Source organism: Cynocephalus volans, chromosome 6 (assembly GCF_027409185.1).
Source record: "Cynocephalus volans isolate mCynVol1 chromosome 6, mCynVol1.pri, whole genome shotgun sequence".
NCBI classification, from domain to species: domain Eukaryota; kingdom Metazoa; phylum Chordata; class Mammalia; order Dermoptera; family Cynocephalidae; genus Cynocephalus; species Cynocephalus volans.
The window spans coordinates 22,074,606-22,096,661 of record NC_084465.1 but is presented as its reverse complement, the minus strand read 5'-3'; the positions used below and the strand labels follow the sequence as shown (position 1 = coordinate 22,096,661).

The 22,056-nt window shown below is 40.3% G+C and overlaps 1 pseudogene; it reads left to right on the top strand.

The window, feature by feature from the left end:
* The window catches only part of LOC134380876 (aldose reductase-related protein 2-like), a 73,966-nt pseudogene that overhangs the window by 16,254 nt on the left and 35,656 nt on the right, over nucleotides 1-22,056 (top strand).

Here is a 22,056-nt window from a genome sequence, read left to right as displayed (position 1 = left end):
AGAAAGAGAGCAAGCCCTCTGGTATCTCTTCTTATAAGGCACTAGTTCCATCATGATGGATTCACCCTCAAAATCTCACCTAAACCTAATTATCTCCTTGTTAAAATAATTAATTAGGAGGCCATTACGCTGAGACAGTTCCTTCAGTTCCTTTGTAAGCAACTGAAACCCAGCTCAGTGTAAACAGTAAAACAAACCTCTACCTGGAGACTATCAGTCAGAAACTGCAAACTTGTTTCTAACTAGGGACTTTCCACTTTAACCAATCAAATATCTTTTTTGTCTTGTTTCTGCAAACACCTTACAAAAGTTTTCCCTCCGGCCCCCCTGGTGGAGCCTGAAGTGCTTGCAGTATGGTGCTGCCTCATTCATGAATTGCTGTTTGCTCAAATAAATGCTAACATTTTAATGTGTCTACACTGATCTTTTAACGTCCTAAAGGCCCTGCCTACAAATGTCATCATATTGGGGGTTACAGCTTCAACATAAGAATTTGGGGGTGGACACAATCCAGTCCATAGCATGGTGACATGGCAGGGCAGGGCACTAGGAATGCAGAGGAGAGAGGACAGGACAGTTTTCTCAGGCAGGGTCCTGTTTGTACTAGGTCTTGAAGTTGGGCAACAGAGAGAGTTTAAGGAGGGCATCTAAGAAGGAATTGGGAAAAGAAGGGGCAGAAAATGTGGCTAGAAAGGTAGATTTGTCCAGACTGCTGAAGTCTTGAGTGGCAAGCAAAGGAGCCTTAACTTCATCTTGTGGATGTGGACTACTGTGGCAACACCTTGGACAATCAGAGTGTGTGCGTTGGTAAGCAATGATTAAAGTCCTATCAGCAATGCTGCCCTGAAGAATCAATGACGGGATTTTCATTAAGTCAATGGATGGTTCTGTTTACTCAGCACCGATTGGTGTGAGTGGACATACCATTGGTTATTGTAGGTGTCGTTCTCTTTCTTTGAATGTTGGGGTTATTTCTTTGTTCAGTTCTCTCAATGGTTTCTTAGTAGCTAGCAATAATTTCTAAAATTCTTGCCTAACTTAGCTATGCTTGGGGAATCGAAAAGAAAGGATATTTTTGTTCCAACTCGGGCGGGAATTGTCGTCTGTATTCAGGGAAATCTGGGCATGGTGGTGACAAAGGTACTAAGTATTAGAACTCAAAGAGGAAGGACAAGCCTGGGGGACAGAATTAGACACTTGGTCAGCTTCTCCTCTCTGCCTGGAGTTTCCATTCATTCATTCATTCACTCAATACATATGTATAAATATATTTGTATTTATTTTCTATAAATAATTTACATTAATTACATATATCTCCAAAATACCAAAATATTTATGTACTAGGCATCTTTTTCTCAAAAAAAAGAAATCTGTATTTTCTTTTAACGAGAACCACACTGAGAACTGAAACCATCTGTCTCACACAGCTTACATTAACAAGAGTTTACTTTCTTCATTAGCAAATTCCTCCAGGAGATTCTTGCCCAGGAAATGAAAAATTGCAGAAAACTTTGTTGTTTATTCCAGGAACTTCCTAAAAGATCCATTCACTCTTTGATAGAAAGCATCAAATGTTAGTTTACATTCCAAGACTCTTTGAACCCTCTCCTCGAAATCTTCACCTTGCTGGGTCTACCAATCCTAATCTATTATGTCATGTTTTTAACCCAATTCTAAACTCAAACTCTCCCTCCCTCCCTCTTCTATGGAGACATCTGACTTAAACCAGCTTTCAAAAATGTTGGTAAATTTCCCGATTTTGCCCTCCGCCTCCCCCCAAGATGCTAATAAGACTCCATAGAGGTAGTGTTCATTGTCTTATCAGCAGGATCAGCAGATTGTTTGGGTGTTATTTAGGAAATTCAGCATTCCACAGAAGCCCTTCTCTCAAAGTAGTGGAAATATGAAATCTTGAATAGAAAAATGCATGTGGAAATAATTTTAAAGAAACTGAAATTATTGAAGTGCAGCCTTCCTTAGGAACCCAGATTTTGAGGGTAGGATAGATGACTAGGTTTAAAAAAAAAAAAAAGTATATAGAAACTGGCAAATCAAGAAATTGTTAGCAACAAATGAGGAAAAGCAAAATGAGTTTAGGAAGTTAGATTCTTTTGGAAAATGATTAGACAGCTTTATCTTCTACTAAACAGTATTGTAACTGTTATCCAAATGCAGGCTGTGGACTAGACAACAAACTTGGCTTGTTTTGAGAATAATCGAAATATTATAGCACTAAAAATTAGAGAAATGGATTTGTTTGCCTTTATAAAATGATACCACTAAAGCAAATATTTAGCCTGGTCAATTGTAATAGTTTCAGCGGCAATAAGCTTTCTCAATTTGCCAAAAGTTTAACACTTAATATATAACCATGTTTCTGCAAATTTATAAAAATATTAATCTGGTTATACATAAGCAAATGCATTCTCATAAATATGCTCTAAAAAAATTTAGTGTTGTGAAACCCTGTGAGTTTAAATTTAGTGAAAAAAATTTAGTTTGGGTTGGAATGTTCTTCCACTTCAATTGTAACTTTACTTTGTATTTATTTCAGCATGTTGGCCGCATAATTATAATAAATTATGTGAAACTGAGAAAGAAGTAAAAATTATTAAATTAAATTGAAAATCCACTTTGCTTCTTGATTTATGAATCAAGGAATTACTTTTTGGACAACTTCAAATTTAAATTTCCTCATAGGTATATCAATTTTGACATGATCCGTTATAACATTTTCAAGATAGTTTCTTTGCAGGTGAACCATTCAAGTCTATGATAGCCAATGATATGATGCTGTCAAGAGCATTGAACTTCCAGTGGAAGAATAACAAATCTGATTATGGCAGAAAAAGAGTAGAACAATCTTTTGAATTTTGATGAATTCCCATTTCTATTCTTTCTTCCAATGTAGAATCCTCTCAGCCCTGCACTGAAAGGGGAGAACATGGCTTATTCTTGTAATGTAATTAGTTCGATAAATTGGGTTGATGTTACTAGACTGACTATAAAGGGTTGAAGTGCATCTGGGATCTGTGAGATGCTTTAGGGGGAGAGGGGCGTTCATGAAGCTAAAACTATTTTCATAATAAAACTAAGACAGCATTTCCCTTTTATTACTCTTATTCTTTCACAAGTGTGTAGAAGAGTTTCTGGAGACTATGTGTGATATTGCAACAGGGTGAGGCAGAAGACATTAAAATCCAGCTGTCTTCTGTTAAAGCATACATTAAATGCAAAATATGCAAAATGTAAAAATGCAAAATAATGTCACTCTTCACACTAAATTTTCGTTTTGGAAAATACAGTTATTTTTGCATAAAAGTGTTATTTGTATAAGAAGTAATGGGTTTATTATTGTTATTTTAAAGTGATTTGGGCCGAGCCCGTGGCGCACTCGGGAGAGTGCGGCGCTGGGAATGCAGCGACGCTCCCGCCGCAGGTTCGGATCCTATATAGGAATGGCCGGTGCACTCACTGGCTGAGTCCCGGTCATGAAAAAGGCAAAAAAAAAAAATAATAATAATAATAATAATAAAGTGAATTAATACATACTTTAAAAAAATTTCTCTGTTTTAATTTTTAATATGTTAAATATTGATAAACATAGCCTCCACTAACTAAAAGCTCTTTGGAGTCCTCGATCATTTTTGAGAGTAAAGAGGTCATGAGACGAAGAAATTTGACTATTGCCATAAAGTTCTATTGCTAATCTTTGTTCAGTGACAAATCATCTACAGCATCCCTGATAGATGGTCATGCAACCCAGGAACAAATATTTCCATTCTTAATGAGTTTAGAGATTGGGAGCCAGCTTGTCTATTTGTTGGACAATCTGAATTGTCATACTGTCTTTATTGTGTGCCCCATAGAACTACCTGAACCATCCTCTTTTTGGTCTTAATACTGTCATAAAAGCTTCATGATAGTCCTTCAAATTCTGAATACAGTATCATATCCCACCCAGTTGTTGATTTTCTAAACGAATCATTTGCAGTTCTTTTGAGGGTTCTCTCTTTTACATAATTTATAATCTTCTCATCAGTTTGGTTTTTCATAGTTTTGGCACACGTAGCAAGCAAAGAGAACTTCTCTGGGAAGGATCTTACCAGAGCCAAGGGCAACGGGGATGTCCTCGTTTTTCAGCTTTCTTGATTTGTCATTCTATTTTTCATATTATTGTTTCTTACTGACTTACTGGGAGTAAAACCCTAACTTCTTTTTATCATGAGTTTCTCCAGTAACTAGGTCTCTTCCATTCTGTTTGTATGCTGGATTCTTTGATCCTCAACCATCATTCAAATTTTGGGTTTATTCCTGAATTTCAGCCTATGACCTTTAAAATCTTCCCTCAAATCAGAAGTGGCAAAGCTTTGTTCCGTTACTATCTTTTCCTTTCCTTGGAATAAGAAATTTGAATGTGAAATTTTATAGCAAGGAAACCAGCAAAAATTTAATGCTGATTTATATTAAAAATAGAAAAGTGAAATAATAATGATAATAATGGCCTACCTACTAAGTGCTTATGGAAAGGGTAAAAGATGGAGTAGGGAGTCGTCTCACTGCTTTTCACAATGAACTGAAACAATCTTTATTATCTTTTAGGTAAACTGCCTGAAATGACTGCACTATGAAAAAATCTCTCACTGGCTTTTATCTCCAAAGAAAATGTTAGGCAAATCACCTTTCTTTATTCCCCCTACCCCTATCTAATTTTAAGCACTGAGCGTACCAAGTATGTACAGTTATCTTGGCCCCCAGATGAATTTATCTCACAGGAATTGTTAAATTAACCTTTGGTCTCACTGACTTTGTGTGGCAAGTGAAAATGACTTGGTGCACTCACCCACCAAAGGTAATGAGCAAGTTTGCTTCAGAATGTCTCACAGGTAAAGACAGGAGGGCACAGCCATGCTGTCCCATTCAGGTGATTTTACAACTGAAGTTTATAAATCAAAAATCCCAAACCAATATGTATAGTAACATTTAACACAGCTATGTGAAAAGCCTGGCTAGTATGCTATACTCTCAGCTTTTGGGTGAATTGCTCTGAAGAATAATTTTCAAGATTTAAAGATGTTGGTAAATTTGAGTGAACTAAAACCATGTTAAGGTCCACTATGTTCAAATGTGATTAATAAAAATATTGGAAATTGTAGTTCTTAATTTCTATGGGCTCTTTGTTTGAAATTTATAAGGCCCCTGTGTTCCTTGACATGTGTCCTAGTGCATGTGTACATAGATGAAGATATTTCAAAAAGTTCATGGAAAAACAGAATGAAAAGTTAATATGTGCATACATATACATATATAAGGGCATTGTTCCTGGGGAGAGAATCATAGCTTTTGTCTTATTTTCTGAGAGGCGATGGCAAGTGAATGAGATATGAAAGCTTGTGAGTTTGATAAGAGAAGCAGTGAACTGAAGAAATGAAAGGGATACTGCTTACAATTTGAGACTGTGCCTTTAATGCAACTTTCAGGTCTATTCTGCAGCATCTAGAGGTCTTTCATTTTATAATTGAAAAATTTTACGTCATCCAGGTCAACCTCTCATAAGAAACAGTCATGGGCTCAGTCATTCAGTCTCAGAATATCTGTAGTGATAAGAATATCACTACTTCCCATAGCCAGGCTCTTCTTTATTATACGAAACCCAAATCTACTTTAACATTTTCTCATTGTCTTAATTCTTCCTTGTGGAATAATCCTCATCATAACATTCTTGTCTGTATAACAGCAGTGCAAATATTGATAAACTACTTTAATGTTTTCCTGAGTCTACTCCAGGTTAAACAAATAATAGGTTTAAAAAAAAAATGTATTCAGAACTGTGACCTGGTTGCCTGGCTGATCGTTGGTTCTTTCTGGTTTGGCCATAGTCTAAGTTAATAAATATCTCTTTTCAAATGTGGTCTCCAGAGCTGAAAATCATGTTCAAGTCGTGGTTGAAACAATTCAGTTACTTTTACTATCTAACATCGATGTCTCTATTAAAACAGTTGTAGATGGTGTCTCCTGCTGATCAACTAACATTCCCAAAATATTTTCATCTGAACAGCTGCCTTCCCAGACCTCTCCAATCCTGCTCTTGAAAAGTTCTTCTTTAGTTTGAAATGGAGAATTTTACATTTAACCTGGTTCAAATTTATTTCATTAGTTTAGGTAACTTTTAATAGCATAGTGTTCCAAAGGAGACGATTTTAATTCTTGTTCCTGTGACCTCTGACACTCCTAGTTTTATACAGCCAGAAAATGACATAATAATTGCCTTCTATTCTTTTATTTCAAAAGGAATGTTAAACTGGATGGGCTAAGAGCAGGGTTCTGTGACATTTCACTAGAGACTTCCTTGAATGTTGACACACAACCATGCATTAAAATCCCTTGAGGTTTTTGCCTCTCATAGCATTTGGTATCAGTGACCTTTTACTTCTATGTGTCCCTTTCCTCTACGGCCACTCAACTGCTGGCCTTCAAGTCTTCAGACTACCCAATAAGACCTATGTTGAGGAGCATTTGGCAAAGACTAACATTGCAACAGTTGATGCAGTTTCTACCCTGCTGTGCTCTCTGTCCCAAGCTCTATGGCGGTAGGGTCATATATAGTCTTATGAAAAGAAAAATCTAGCCATTTGGGAGTATAGAAAGCTTTAGGCAAGGATGGTCCTGCTGACGTAGAAGATCCCACAAGAATAGAACCCCAGATAGCAAAGAGTCAGCTGCGAAAGCTATGAGGCTAAGAGAACAACTCACCCTGTATGGATCAAAGAAAGCTGAAAACTTTATACTTGTTGGCAAGTCTTCTGTTTTACTGAAGTGATATCTTTGGATGATGAGACAAGAATGGCAAAATTATACAGTGCCAGAAGCATTCAGGAAAAGGCTTGGTATGGGGTTCTGCAAATCAGGGCATCAAAAAACTTCAAGTATGTAGGTGGAGATGATAAAGTGGTAACAGATACGCAGGAGCAGCAGGTAACTGTTTTTGAAGATTATATGTAGTCGATGGACATGGTTGCTTACAATCAATTAAAACCCATTCTTGAAAACTGCACTTAAAGTTGTACGGTTTAAAAAATGAAAGCAAAAACATAAAAATGAAAAGCAAAGATTTCTGCTTGGGGCCAATATAGAGTGATAGTGGTCAGCTGGAAACAGTCAAAATACTGTGCAAAATAGATAAAAAACCAGTTTTCAAGACACTTGGACATCTGGCAGTGAGGACAGTGATAACTGAGAGGTTGGAAAAAAAAGGAACCCTACTATTGCCCGCCATGTACTGTCATCAGGGAGTTTCTGGGCTGCAGTGTAGGAGGAGGATCTTTGGGGGAGCTCACACTAACACTAATTTTAAGACTTATTAAAAAGCTACAATAATTAAGACAGTGTGGTATATAGTTTTTAGAGGATAAGAAACGAGAACATCTTCCTGATCTCGTGTTAGGGAAGAGTTTCTTAGAGAAGATACAAAAAGCACTAAAGGAACGATTGATACATTGATCACATCAAAATTAAGAACATTCTTTCATATAAATATAACATAAACAGCATACAAATTCAAGTTCTATAGTGTTAACAGGATATTTGCAACACATGTATATCCTTCAGAGGACTATTATCCAGAATATGTAAAAGACTTCTACAATCATTAAAAAAAAATAGCCAAATAGAAAAATAGGGAAATACTTGAACAGATATTTAATAACACTGGAGATCCCAATGGCCAACATACATATGAAAAAGTTCTCAACCTTGTTAGTAATCAGTGATGTGCAAATTAAAATCACAACCAGCCAGTGGTACGAGCCTTCCAGATTGGCAAAAATTAAAGAGACTTGGTGGTATTTGATGTTTGTGAGCAACATAATTTTTCACATATGGCTGGAGAAAGCACCTCGATACAATCACTTTGGAGAACAATATGTTGTTACCTAAAAAAGTTGACGATATGTACATTTGCGCTTCAGCAATTTCCTTCCTAAGGAAATTCTTACACACGTGTGCACACACCCACCCACACACATGTCCTGGTGTCTATGTGTACAAAGATGTTCATAAGAGAATTGGTTGTAACAGCTAAAATCTAGAAAGAACTCAAATGTTCATCAGCAAGAGATCATGTAAATACATTGTAGTATGTTTATATAGTGAAATACCAAGCCCAAAATAATATGAACAAATTACAGTTTACAAGAACATGATGAAATGAATCTCATCTTTCAAGATAAATTGAAGAAAGCCAGACAATAATATATTGTATTATTTAATTGCGTATTACATATATATTTATGAAACATATGAATATATATTTAATTCTACTTTTCATAGAGCCCCCTGAGGGTACCTCAGTCCTGCCATTGCTGATTGTGTTGATGTTCATGGGGAGCTTGTCCCCAAAGCCTCCAGTCCTCAAGGAGCAAAGTGAAGCTGGGTTCCATGCTGAAATGGGGAGAAGATTCTCTACCCACTTTATCTTGTACTTTGTCACTTGAATGCCGAAGCATCACTGTTGGAGTCCCAAGTCTTACAAAGACTCTCACCAAAACAACTTCTTCAATTTTGACTTCTAATCCCTTTCTCCAGGCTGGCTGGTGAGCTCGCTTGGTTAGAGCATGGCCCTGTAGCACTGAGGTCAAGGGTTGGTTTCCCCATACCATCCTGCTGCCGAAAAAAAAAGGTGCCTAACCACCTTCCTGCAAAAGAGCTCAAACAAGTGCAGCATGAGCTGGGTGGATGTGGAGGAAGGTGGGGTGGTAAGCACCAACGATGGTGCTGTAGTCTAGCCCAGTCTCCAGTGGAAAGGACTGTGAAAAACAACCGTCCTGACACACAAACAAAATGAGCAAACTCTATTTTTCTCATTCTTCAACTCACAACAAAAAATCACACTCTTAGAATTGCTAGAATGTGAAAAATAATCTTAGAATTTGTTTAAGCTCTCTATTTGCCTTGGTAAACTATCTGCTGTAGTTTGAATGATTCCCCCGACCTCATGTTGGAACTCAACTCCCAATGTGGGGGTGGAAGGTGGGGCCTTTAAGAGGTGATTGGATCCCGAGGACTGTGCCCTTGTGAATGGATTGATCCATTCATGGGGTAACGGGTGTGGTTCTGATGGCTTTAAAAGGAAAGCAAGTAAGAAGTTTAGTTCTCTTGCTCAGCCCGTTCTTAACATGTGACACACCCTAGTTGCCAGGGGACCCTGTAGAGAGTTCTCACCCAGAAGAAAGCTCTCACCAGATATACTGCCAGACCATGGACTTTCCAGCCTTCAAAACTGTAAGAAATTAATTTAAATTTAACTTCTTTATGGATTACCCAATTTCAGGTATTCTCTTATAAGCAACAGAAATGAACTAACACACTATCATACATATTACACATGTAGCTGGGCTTTTGCAAGCATGTTCCCCGAATAATACAATACCTATTTCTTTATTCTTTTATTTTCACTCAAATATTCTCTGAGATTCATAAGTTTCTTGATTAGGTGTCCTTTTTTATTTCTTTAATATTTAGTGTTATCTACTTCTATTAAATGTATTTCCTTATAAGAACTCCCATCCTTTTCATTTATCAAATTTCAATTTATTTGTATTAAACTGTCTAGTTCTTATTCCTATATTTACTCCATGCAATATTACTTGAATATGGGTACCTGAGGTCTTAAGTAGGGTGATCAACTCGTTCCTGTTTGCCTGGGGCTTCCTGAATTTAAAACTGAAAGTCCTATGATTCAGAAATCCCTTGGGCCCAGGCAAACAGGGGTGGTTGGTTCACCCCAGTAAGAGTTATTCCTGTTAAGTGGCCTATCTTATTTACTCAAGAATTTTAAGCTCACCTCTCCTTTGCTGCTTCTTGTCATTTCTGTTTTCTTCATTGTATCCCATTTTAATGTTTTCTCCATAAATTTCCTCCTTCCTTTCAAAACTCTAAAGATCATAGTCCATTATAGTTGGAAGGAAACTTAGATAATATCTGGTCAAACTCATTGATCGGCAGATGATCAAAGTGAGGCTCAGAGAGAAGTAGCCAGCTAAATTCACACATCTTAAATCCATAAGTGGTTATACCTTGCAATAGTAGTCTCTCTAATAATAATAGTGACTAATATTTCTATGTCGCCAAGTCTTCCCGCTTGCTGGGGACAACTTTAAGATCAAATAAAAATGTCCTCAAACTCAGATTCCATCTATGATGAGCAGCTTGGGTTCTTTCCCCGTGTCTCTGGGATTCTTGGGATTCTCGGTTTTGCCGGACACCTCTGGCCCCAGGCCCCGGGCTCTGCTGACTTTCCGGTGCCTGACCTGCCTTACCCTCTTCACTTGCTCTTTTCCACACAATGTTGCTGGAGCCTGGCTGGCATTTCCCCTCCCATGACTCTCCTTCCAAAGTTGTCATGACCAGGCTGACCAGGTCACTGCATGGCTATCCTCACCAAGGTCTCTTCCTACCATTGTGAAAATCTTTTTATTGGAACATAAAGCCGTCTAGACTTGCCCTCGTGATCTCCTAACATTTTTCTTCTTTAGCTCATCCTTCAATGTCATACAGACACTTCTCTCTCTTCTAAAACGTGGAGCCAGTTTCATTGGTCTAGGGTGAAGGACCGCTTGAGAGTGCCCACAGAGCGCCTGCCCTCGAATCATACATAATCAAGTCAGTCTTCCTGGGCACTAACACTCCAGCTTTCTTCTACCTTGGGAAAATCCCCTGCCCATCCCACTACTGCAGAAGAAATCGAAAGTTTCACATCTGGGTCAGAAATCTTGGTTATGGGACTGACTATTGCTTCCAAGATGTCCCATCAAGGCTTTGTCCAGGGGATGAATCATAACCCTGGGCACAGAGGCTCCTGAGGCCCTCCAGAATTTACCTGGATCCTGGATGTGCAGCTCATACCTTCTCAGGATCCTCACTGTATATCTATGCTAATAATATCTAAAAATATCTATATAATTTCCAAGACCCTATCCTAGTTGCATCGATACAGTTTTCATGATATTAATGGAAAGATAGAACAACTTCAACCCCAAGCCATAATCTGGTCATGCTCATACAATTTACGTGGTATTAATATAAAGATAGATGCCAGAATTACAGAAATAGGCTGCAGTGATGATTTGTTTACTACCCCGAGGGAGACGGAATGAGCTGCTGCTTTATTCTGTGATGAACATGTGATTGTTTTGATCTCTCTTCTCTTGCTTTTCTGTTATCATCTGTCAATTTTCACATAATAAGAAACTCTGTTCAGTCCCCTCAAATTGGGCCTATCCTGACTGAAGAGCGTCATTCCAGGAAAGCTGCAGCGTCCACCTTGGTGGGCTGCAGCGAGGAACTGAAGAGATGGAAGATCAATGCTATGGTCTGAATGTTGGTGTCCCTCAAAATTCATATGGTGGAACCTTAGACCCAGTGTGACAGTATTAAGAGGTGGAGCCTTTGGGGATGTAATTAAGTCATGAGTGCTCCACCTTCCTGAATGGGATTACTGCCCTTATACACGTTTCCTGTGAGCTCCCTGACCTCTTTCCACCGTGCGAGGATACAGCAAGGAGGCACCATCTTTGAAGCAAAGAGCAATCCCTCACCAGATGCCAAATCTGCTGGAGTCTTAATCTTGGACATCTCAGAACTGTGAACAATAAATTTCTGTTGTTTATAAATTACCCAGCCTAAGGTGTTTTGTTATAGAAGCGCACAGGGACGAAGATAAATTTATTTCTCTCATCATAGTTGGCTTTGACCCAAGCTTTTAACCTTTATTCTCAAACAATCCCCAGTGAATAAAACATAGCAACTTCTTTGGAGACATTGTCTCCCTAGGCCATCCTGAGCCAGCCCAATCCATCTGCCCTAGGAGGCTGCACTCAGGCACTCCTATGGGTGTCCTGAGGTTTCTATCAAACAGTTCTGTTCAGTATCTGGTGCTCTAGCAATGGGAAGCCTTGTGCCTGGCTGCATGTAAATGTCCCTCTCAAGAGGGCATTTATTTCTAGTAACAAGAGCATCCCCACTAACAAGGTATTACTTTGGCAAGTCTTGGGGCCATCTAGAAGAGGTCTGGCCCCAAGTTAGCTCCTAACCACAGGACTACTCTGCCTTCCCTTTGAAGAACTGATAATTGCTCTGGAGGTAGGTTCTGGCAGAGGAAGAAAAGCTGTTCTTACACATTGTGTGCTGTGCTTGCGCATGAATGTGGCTTTGATCGTGGTGTACTAGATCTGACCCATAAGATAAATGCTATGATAGCCAGAAGGCATTAAAAGAGCCATGGAAATGCCATACTGAACTTCAGACACAGGCAATGTCCATAAAGAAGCACAGGCTTTATTAAAAAGCACAGGCTAGATCTAGCCTAAGTACCTTTTCTTTTGAAGAATGTCCCTTATATACCTTGCTAACATCTTCCCAGTTTCCTCCAGTGAAGTTTGTAAAGATCATCTATAAAAGCATCTGTGGTCTCGTTCTCACCCATCCCTGCTAATAGAAACTGTATTCATTCATTCATTCATTCATTCATTTATTCATCAGATAATACTATCTCCATTGTGCCAGGAGCTCTGCTGGGAGAATATAAGTGTGTGTGGTTCCTGCTCTTAGGAAGCTTCCGGACTAGTGGAAGAGCATAAAAACTTACACTACTTATTATGGTACAGGAGGCCTGAGTAAAATGCTAAGAAAGTATAAAGGAGTTAGTGATTAACTCCTGGATTCTACCTGGAGGGGTTGAGAAGGACTTCACAGTGGAGGGGGCATGGACGTAGACTTAGAAAGGGGAGAGGACCTTGCCAGGCAGGGAAGGCAAAGACAGTTACCAACATGGGAGACCTCAGCCATGGCAGGACAGTCACTACTCATGGCCCAGGCAGTCTCTCACCTCCAAACTGACAGCACTGGTGTGAGCACACCTGTGTGCCCAGTAACGGAGGAAACAAGGAAGTGCCTAGTGTGAGTGAGCGGGGACTAGAGGGGAAGGGAGGGACAGAGAAGGTGAAACGCATGTAGCTCAGGGACAGCTCCAGGCCAGATCCGGAGCAGGCCCCAGTCATGGGTTCCTGTCCTCCTGCTGCTTGTCTGTCCCTGAGGAGGGGAATTCACACAGTGTATCTCTTTCTGACTCATGCCCTGTTTCCTTTCATCTGTAAAAAAGGGAGAGGGAAACTAAGGCAAAGAATAAAGGCAGGGCTGAGGGGGAAAGCCTGGAGAGGCGTCGGCAGGCCCCGGCCACTGTCATTGTTTTCTGAGAGCACAGTCTCTCTGTGGGTGTCCCTTCCAACCCAGTCACCTCACAGAGGCCGTGCTGGCTTCCAGGTCATGTGGGTTCATCCCGAGCTCCCATAGGGAGAGCTGTCGTTCCCGCAGGGCCTCTCACACAGCCCCAGGCGCCCGGGAGCCACCACAAGGCCCCACCAACAGCTCTGAGCCTCATTCTGCAGAATGCCTTACTCTGCAGAAAGACAAGTATGCCCTGAAGGAGGCTAGCAGCCGCCCACCCGAGGTGTGTTTGCTTAATGTCTGCTGTCTTCCTCCCCAACAGCAAGCTGAGGGCGCTTCCCCACCTGGACGCGAGGATTTAGATGGGGAGAGGGACCGCTCTGGATGGAGATTCTTCCTCAGAGAGGCTTCGAGCATCCGGGGAGAAGCCTGAAACTTTCTCTCTGTCATGATGTTTGAAAAAAGGCCCTGGCTGATTTCTTTTCACTGTTTCAGGGAACTACCTACCACATGCAAATAAACAGAGCAACTGTTTTTTTGCTGAAAAGCCATATATTTATACACTTATGCCAACCTGCTCTGGATGGTGGGCTGGGCTCATAGATTTTGAACTTGGTAGAGAGGCGAGGTGTCTACCTTCTCTCGCTCATCATAAGGGCCACAGCTGACACTCCTAAGACAGAAGATGGACTAACAAGAGAAAGCATAACAAATTTATTTAATCAAGTTTTTTTTACATGACATGGGAGGCTACAGAAATGGGAACCCAAAGACCTAGCAAAAACTATTTTTATGCTTAGGTTTGATAAAGAACGGACAGCCATATAGAAATGTGATTAAACCAAAGGATATAATCTAATGGTGACAGATTGGGGGTGGGGGAGAGCCCAGCAAGGTCTGTCTGTCCTGATTCTTCTGGGCCTCCCTGTGTAGCATTCCTTGCTCCAGGGTATAGGGCAGGACCCCTGTGGAATGAGGGTCTTATGATTTACTATCAGACAAGGTAGGTCAGAGAATTTCTTTATGGCCAGCTCCTACACAGAAAGGCAGGGGAAGGTTAGAGTAATAATTCTACGTTCTATGGCTGGCTTTGGGGAGAGAGGGTTCTTGTTTCTATGACTTGCTTCAGGAGAGAAAGGGAAGTGAGAGACAGGAGGGCAGGAGAAGGTCAGAGAGAACTTGCTTCTGAGGCTGTTTCTGAGGCCTCCAACCTCCTGTAGTTCAAAGTGCTCAGCAGGCCGAAGTGCCATGCTTTGGGGTATTGTTTTCTGAGCCTGAACAATCTCTTTGGGTCATCTTACCCCAGTGTTCCCTTGTTCAGCCATCACGTGAAAACAAATAGAGCTGGATGGTTGGAAACACACTATGAGGTCCCTGAGTCACCTGAAGAGGACTCAGAGACCTGAAAGAGATTTCTCAGATCTGCCCAGCTAAGGCCATGCTAACTGCCCTCTCTGCATGAAGCCCGACACCAGCAGGAGTCTCCTGCGGTGTTGCAGGGTGCAAGGGTGGGGAGAGGTAAGGGACAGGGAACAGGGAAGGTTTGTGGGTGGCGTAGGGAAGGGGTCACACCTCTGCTCCTCAACCTTCAATGTGAACAGGAATCATCTGGGAATCCTGTGAAAATGCAGGTTCTAACTCAGTGGGTCTGGGGTGGGGCCTGGAACTCTACTCTTCTGACAAGCCATAGGCGATGCCCATGCCAGCACACCCTTAACCATCCTTTGAGAAGAAAAAGGGGGACACAGAACAGGAAGCGGTGAGGACTCAAAGACAAAATATTCCTGCACTGGAAAATTACCTTGGTCTATCCCTGGACCTGGGCTGGAGTTCCAGATTGTATTCTAAATGGCTTTTAATACTTTTTGTTAAATTTTTTTTATATTGTTATGTAATAATTATATCTGTTTATGGGGTACATGAGATAATTTGTTACATGTAGACAATGTGTAATGATCATATCAAGTAATTGGGATATCTATCCCCTCGTACATTTACCATTTCTTTGTGTTGGGAACATTCCAAATTTTCTCTTCTAGCTATTTGGAAATACACAATAAATTACTGTTAACGATAGTCACCCTACTGTGCTATCAAACACTAGAATTTATTTCTTCTGTCTAATTGGATGTTTGTACCCTTTTACCAACCTTTCTTCCTCCCCCTCTCTCCCCACACTTCCCAGCCTCTGGTAACCACTATTCTACTCTCAACCTCCATGTGATCAACTTTTTTTTTTAGCTCCTTCCTATTAGTGAGAACATGCAGTATTTTTTTCTGTGCTTGTCATTTCATTTATCATAATGTCCTCCAGAATCATTGATGTTGCTGTGAACGATGGGATTTCATGTTTTTAATGACTGAGTAGTATCGCATTGTGTATATACACCACATTTTCTTTACCCGCTCATCTGTTGATGGACACGGGTTGATTCCACATCTTGTATATTGTGAACAGTGCTGCAATGAACTTGGGAGTGTACGTATCTCTTTGATATACCGATTCCTTTCTTTTTGGATGTATACCCAGAAGTGGGATTGCTGGATCATATGGTTAAATGGTTTTTTAACTTTATATGTCCAAGGAGACTTTGTTAAAGCTTTTCCCCTTTCCCCAGGAAGCACTACCTCAGGGGCAAGTTTTCCATGTCCTGTCTGGAAAGCTTGGCATGTAGGTACGTGCTGCCCTCTGCTGGATGCAGTATGACAGGCACACAGTCTGCACCTGCCCTAGACTTGGGTGTTGGATGGAGTTTGCAGATCACATGTGAAAATGCTGGGGCAGTTCTAGGCCAGGAAAGGGATTAGATTCACTCCTCCAACCTTGTTGGTTCATTCTGTAACAAATCTCTAGATGTCCATGTTTTCTGAGCTCTACCACAGTTCACTACTATGGCAGAGCTGGTTTTTCAGGCTGTGTGTTAGATCTGTTAGGGCATTTGTGATCATTTAGTTTTGGGTAGTGGGGGTTTCAGAATTCCTTTGGAGTTTTTTTTTTTTTAAAGAGACAAAAAAGAATATGTGTGTTGAAAAAGCACTTTGAGCTATTCTGATATGCATCCCCTTCTCTCCATTGAGAACCATCATTGTATTGTCATTTTACATCATAAGAAATTGAGGCTCAGAGAGGCTGAGTGATCGGTCATATTGACAGCAAAGAAGCTGGCACTAGACCTAAGTCATGACACATGCCACCTCCTGCAGGATTCCCAGGTCATGGCCAATGTGCCTCATTCTGTGTGAGGAGGTGGTGAATCTCCTTCAAGACCAGTTGGGTGACTCTTCAGACTGTCCCCACCCCTCCTGCCCAATAAGTCAGTGTGGCAAAGATAGCTTCTTGGTCAAAAGGAAAGGAAAGAGAGAGCAGCAGGTGGTCTCTAGCAATTATTTTTGATACAGGTACTCTGGGGTGACCCAACCATGGCTTTCTCCAGACTTAGTTGGTCAGGGACAGTGCTGGCAGTGACCACCAAGAAACCCCAGAACTTGGGGAAATTCCCAAGGAGTCTTTTTAAAAATGCCCTAGGACTCTTCTGCAAAGATTGCTGTGAAGACAAGGATAGAAGGGATCATGAAGATACCCACTCCTTTGTACATAATAAAAGCAGTGCCCTTTCAGTGTCCCTCTTACAGCAGAGGGTGACCCTAGCTGTGATCTTAATGCAGCAGGTGTACAGAACCTGGTTAACAGAGAGAATCATAAGCAGGCCACTAAGGGGAGTGTTGACTGATTGTGAAGAAAAGGGTCAAAAAGGAAAAAAAAAAAAAAAAAAAAAAAAAAAGGACAAGACAATGTGGCTACTGGTAGCCAAAGAGAAAATGTGGAGAAGAGAGGATTTTAAAAAGATAGATGGGTGGGAAAAAAATCCAAAATGTACCACAATGGAGCCCGTTTATCCCCATGGGAAGCACTGTAGTCCTTTCTAAAATTTGTGCAATAGCTATGAGTTGCACTACAGGAGAATAATGGTTATCAGTCACTCAGTTAAGGTGCTTAAGCTGTGCAAGATCATCTCCATAGGTTGCATTCTCCAAGAAATGTTCATCAGCTGGGTGGTCTGCAAGTATTTAATAAGTATATAACTTGGACGTGTGCTGCGAGAAGCCCTGGTAATTGTATCTGGAATACATATGGCTCCATTTGAATTGAGCTATCTGCTAACCCAGCCTGTGTTGACATGTAACCTCATTATTATTTCTCGGTTTGGACATGTTGTCTTAATATCTGCTCTAATTGCAAGGCCATTTTGTCAGTGCTGTGCTGTCATTCCAGGTAACTAGCTGTCTTTCTCCTTCATCCTGGAAGAGGATGCTTTCAGTTTTTCTATTTCTGCTAGAAGGCCTTTTTCTTCATTATGTCTTTCCTCATTAAAAATGAATTCTGGGCCGACCCTGTGGCTCACTTGGGAGAGTGTGGCGCTGGGAGCACCGAGGCCGTGGGTTCGGATCCTATATAGGGATGGCCGGTGCGCTCACTGGCTGAGCGTGGTGCGGACGACACCAAGCCAAGGGTTACGATCCCCTTACTGGTCACACACACACACAAAAAAAGGAATTCTGCCTGGTCAATTACTTCTAACCCAGTTCCTAATTCTCCTAAGGTTCTCCTATTTCAAGTGGGCCCAGGCTGTTTGATCCACCAAACACATTGTTGCCATTGAGTGCAATTTGGAAATAAAGTAGAGATCCAAAAATGTTGAGTTTTCCGGGCAAAGATCATATGAGGGGTCTTCAAAAATGCATGGAAAGATTCGTATATCTTTTAGTTATATTTTTCCATGACTTTTTTTTTTTTAAAAGATGATCGATAAGGGGATCTTAACCCTTGACTTGGTGTTTTCAGCACCACCCTCACCCAGTGAGCAACCGGCCATCCCTATATGGGATCCGAACCTGTGGCCTTGGTGTTATCAGCACCACATTCTCCCAAGTAAGCCACAAGCTGGCCCTCCATGAACTTTTTGAAGTACCCTTGTATGAGTAGCAGTCACTCCTAAGTGAATTTTGGGTTGTGTGTACTGTCATGCTTCTCAGAGCCATCCATGCTGAATTGCTGGCTTTTCATTATCAGGAATGTACGTTCACCAAGTTATGCATAATTATTTTCCCTTGTTATGCCTCCAAGTATTGTAATTGTTTCTCCACCTCTTCATGAATTTCTTACCCACAAAAGCCGTTTTTACATGTAATATTATGGCAGGTGAGACACACAATGGATAACTTTCTACTGTTACAGTCCAATACCTTTCTTAAACCGTCATTATCACAATCAACAGTCACACACTGCTCATTCTGACGATTATTGATCAATGTTCTATGGATTTGGCAGGGGAAATATTTCCATAGGTACCTTTCTAATGTAAGTCCTTAGTAGGCTTATTAGTTTGGCCACAATACAGCTCACTTCTTAGTTCTTTAAAAGAGGAGGTTTCAGAACACAGAGTCCTTTCTTCCATGGGACATCTGGATCAGAGCTATGAAGGAATATTATTTTCTTGCTCTAAGCTTCTTCAAGACACCAAAATTCTGTTAGATGACACACCTATTCATTCACTCTCAACAATCTTACGTTTCATTTATCATTAGTTTTAATCTAAACCTTTCCCCTTAAAGGGGGTCCCTCTCTTCAGTCACTGGACAATCCATATTGTTGGTAGCAATATGAGACATGCCAGGCCTTCCCTTTCAGTCCATTTTCAATCATAGCAGGTCAGATTGAATAAGTACAGAGACATCGGACTCTCCCATCTACTAGGCAATAGAACAGTTGCAATAGCTCCACTTTAAGGAGGCGTGGAGAAAGAGCAATCCATTGCATCAATCCCTATGGAATTCTTGCAATTAGGCTCAATTTTATAGGCACAGTAGCTTGTTTTGGAATAGTACTAGCCTCTGGAACCCTTTGTTGTAGATCTGGTTCAGAGACTATCAGATTATTCCTTGAACTATTTAAGTCAAGTGAACAGATATGATGTCGAGAGAGGGGGAGGAGAGGAACGGGTAAAGAGGCATGAAAATCAACTACAATGTATATTGAGAAGTAAAATAAAAAAATTAAAAATTAAAAATTAAAAAAAGGAAATTGTGGTGAAGAAGGGAACACTTGTCTACATATTTCTGTATTGTCCCCTCTTCTCTAATTCCACTACAAAGTCATAGCAATTTATCTAATGGAGATTCACCTTTAAATACTCTCACATAAACTTGCAAAACGTATTGCTGAAGGTTGTAGAACCAGGTTTTCAATTTTCTATAAATCCATTTACTTAAGGTGATAAGAAATAGGATAAATCCATTGAATATGATGTTTCTTGGGCCCCGGTTGCACTGTGTGGGTAGTGAAATGTTTGCCTTGATTTGATGAAATATAACTAGGTGGGCTGACCTGGTAGAATGTTCTTTTGTTGTTCTAGTTCTTTCTCTATTGTATGTCCTAAGAGAGTCTACTCGATTGTGAATAAAATGTGTCCCTCTCACGGGTTTTCTGATAGCATGTTCCTGTGTGTATCATTTCCCTTTTATTATGGAACTTCATTGGGCCTTGCCCTCCCATTGGACTGCTTTTCTGATGTCACCCATGACATGATGGATATCTCCAGTCTTTATGTCCTTATGTTATTTGGGCTATCTCAGTGCCCATTAACAAACCGGTAACTGTTTCCCAGGAGAAATACACCAGAGAGCAGCATCAGTAATGGAGTTGGTGAGTAGCAGTCGTGGACTTTTGCCTGAGACGCCAGTCAGCTTGAGTGTGGGTGGCCAACAGTCATATCATGTCAGCATTATGATCACACGTTCCCAATGACAGCCTCCTGAAGCAATAAGAAGAGTTGTTTTTTGGATTCCTAATCAAATATGGCCTTTTCCCCAGTGATTTTCTGTAATGGGATCAGCAGTATTCATAACTGAGGGATACGATTTCTCCACAAGCTAGATAAGCACACTAGGCATCGAGCCTCTTAGTCTAAGGGTTAAGAAGTGATACTAATTTATTTTTAGTGGTCTGTGGTGTGTCACGGGTCACTTCAGCACATGTCATCTCCCCGAAGCTTCACAGTCTGTGGGAGGCCCCTAGATTTTAGCAATCATCCCCAGTTAGAGAGATGGTTCATGAGCTTAGTTATGTTGCTGTCGGCTTGATCTTCGGTTTCAGGGATAATCATGTCATCGATGTGATACGGTAGAACACTGCCCAGTTGTATTAGGTTTAGGTCCCACCTGGACAGATTGTGAAAACATGTGGGAGAGCTCAAGCAGTTTTGAGGTGATACAGTACATGTGTAAGGGTGATCATTCCACGTGAGCGAAAATTATTGTTGGTTCTCTTTGATGACTGCTATTGAGAAAAATGAATTAGCCACATCAATCACAGAATACCACCTTTCACTTGTTGAATCAGTTGAACAGTCTGGACCGCATTGGATACTGGTGAGCTGTTGGGGACACTGTTTTATTGTTTCCTCTCTACCGTATTATAAATATCCATCAACCTTCAGCCTTCCTTACTGACCACACTGGGCTATGCATCTAATATTTCCCTAATTAGGGCTGAAATTTATTATTGGTCTTTGATATTGTTTCAAATTTACTATTTGAGTTGACTTAGGGAACCCCGAAGTCTCCTTTTGCATGTTTAGTTAATACGGCACAAAAAGCAAATCTAAAATGTATTTTTTTCTTTTACCCAGTAGGGGGAGGAATTTCCATTCAGAGATCTTATCCATACCAATTATATATTCAGATAACAGAAATGCCACCACTATGTAAGTTTTTATTCATACATTCAATTTCAACAAGAGTTTAATTTTTATTCATTCCACAGTAGCATCCCCATGTTTCCCTAAATTGATTCTATCACCCCAAACAGCTCATTACCAGGCCTATGCAGTAATATGCAGTGTGCCCTTGCATCCAAGAGAGTAAAAGAATTTTTCCTTCACTCCCAGTCTACTTAACCTTCACATTTATAAAAGGCCTTGGGTCCCCACAGCTAGATGGAATTCAAACACTAAATTAAGACTCATAGGATCCAAAATAGCAATGCTTACAAATCTACAGGTTATTATAGGAAAAGGATACAATAAGAAATAGCATTAAAGTAAGAATACTCAACAGCCAAACGCTGTCTCACAACAAAGAATCTATAGAGGCTGGTTTGAGCTCCAAGTTTGTAAGGAGGGTACCAGGACATACTCTATCTCTCAGATCAGGAACCATCAATACTGTACAGAATCCCTTGGAACTAAGGGGTCAAAATGAAGTCACAGACAGTGTTTCTTATATCTTTCTGACTAAATCTGCATTTTCTTGCTACATAACCAACACTAAAGGCAGAGCCCTCTGGGAGTTTATACTGAGGTGCAAATCAGCAATTTCATTGTTGTCAAGCAATACTGACAGGATGGTACAAGCTGCCTGGCAACTCCTCAGACCCAAAGTTGTAAAGCAACACTATTATTGTGTTTCATGCCCTGTGACATACATACACAGGCTAATTTCAGGACTGCTGCAGTTAACTCTCACAGCACCCATGGATACATACACTAATTTTTTTAAATCTCCATTTATTTTATGGAGAGATGCATTTTTAGTGAAATTTTACAGACATATAATGACATCAAAAATTTAAATAAATTTAAAAATCATTTTATACTAATATTAATTTTAAGGATAACTTGATTCAGAAGAAAAATTTTCTAATTCTTAGAACCTTATCATAGAAAATAAAACATATTAAAATTTTAATTTGCTTATATTTTTGTTGCAGGAAAATATAATAGAGTGAACAATAAAAGTACTTCAAGAATAAAAATGTGCTACATTAGGATAAAATCC